Source organism: Aplysia californica, unplaced genomic scaffold (assembly GCF_000002075.1).
Source record: "Aplysia californica isolate F4 #8 unplaced genomic scaffold, AplCal3.0 scaffold02140, whole genome shotgun sequence".
Classification (NCBI taxonomy): Eukaryota; Metazoa; Mollusca; class Gastropoda; order Aplysiida; family Aplysiidae; genus Aplysia; species Aplysia californica.
In genome coordinates, this window is record NW_004799410.1 from 1 (window position 1) to 1,780 (window position 1,780).

Below are 1,780 nucleotides of genomic sequence, written 5' to 3' on the forward strand. Positions count from 1 at the left end.
ATAAAGACAAGTGAACAAGCTTTAAGATGAGATCAATAACTTTACATGCCTCCAAATTGACGACAGCCTGATTCCACCCCGCTGCCTCAAAAATGGATATAGATCTAGATCTATTCGTTTTGTCGTGGGGCCCTTCAGTTGTTGAAAACACTTTGCCAGCCACGGTCATACTTACTTATTGTGTGACAAACAGTTGTTTTTGGAATGCTTGTGAAGAACGGGGAGGGTATGACTAGTACATGTATAAGCATTGTCTCAAAGTGGCGTCCGCACTAGATTGTTGTTTGGGGAAAGGTAGGGGGGGATGGCAGTTTTGTTTTCTTGTTGTTTTTGTTTTTGTTTTTGTAGGTTTAAGTTGTTTGGGTTTTTTTTGTTTTATTGTTTTGTTTTGTTTTTGTTTTTAATGGGTTGGGGGGGGGGCTGTTAACGGAAATGTTTTACTTGATCTTCATTTGAGACATCTAAAAAAAAAAAGAAAATTGAAATACTTAACTCTTTAAAGACGAAGCAGACACATCTATCCGATAAGAAGCAGACTAGATTTGGAGCGCAATGTTGCGACAATATGTTTGGAGGGACTGTCAAACATAAATCACTGCCTCAGAATTACAAAGTTTTATCTGACTTTTTTGGATGTTTTAAAGTTACTAAGACCATGAGGTCAGAAACAAAATATACTATCTGCTTTATCTAAATCGTTACATTATAAGGAATCGTTACCTAGACATTTAAGTAATTATATTCGAAAACGCTTGACATGTCATGAAACTGAAAGTTACGCTAGCTTTATCACAAAAAATAAGGCCCCTGTTACACGTAACGATAAATTGTGTCAGGTGCGTCGTATGAGAGAACTTTCTGTTTTATCGAGCTGTGTTGTCTGTTTAGACGTTCTCTTTCGATCAGGGAGATTTCTAGTTTCTAGTCATTGACTTGACTGCAGATGTCCACGCATCGGATGGCCTTGATTCACAACTTCACCAATGACGATCAACTAAATAATAAAATAGCTAAAATATACATAATAAGGCATCAAATCAGGTTCTCCGCGAACAACTTTGCTTATTTAGAGACAATCATTCCTAATATGAAATCGGTTTTTAAGTGCGATAATTATTTTTAAAATTTTGAGCCCTAAGTTTAATCTTGCGTGGCAGCAAATTTCTAAGGGATTCTACTTCACAGCGCGTCTCCCCAAAATGTGACCTTGATCGCACGAAAAATATTCAAGCAGCGCTTGATTTCTCGACCGAGTCTCCAGGCCATCGTCCAATCGTCCAAACTTTGTACAATCCTGACGATTTGACTCCTGATGGATAGACCGTCCAGTTCTCGTACAATTTATCGTTGCGTGTAACCGGGGCTTTAGTACAGACCTAATTCTAGGTGAGCAGTATATCCGATAAGCTGCAGACCATATAATGCAATTTTGCGGCACGTTCAGGGGGACCGTAATACATAAATCAGAAACAGGAATCTGTGGCTGCATTTTGTTGCCTGCCTTTTTAAGTTTCAGAGAAAGAAAACGGAACATACTACATACTTTCTTTTAAAGGAGGCCTACCCCAGATCGGCGCTTTTTTCAGGCGTGCAAAATGCGCGTCCTCAAGGAGTTTTGCATTTTCCGACAAGTGCGCAATGGTCGTTTCAAGGACGTGCCTCTTTTTAGATTTAATGGCTGCTTCTTTGCTTCTATTTCCCCTTTTTGTGGTTTTGCACTTTTAGATAACAGCCCCACACTTTCCTCTCTCAAACACTCTCTCTCTCTCTCTCTCTCTCT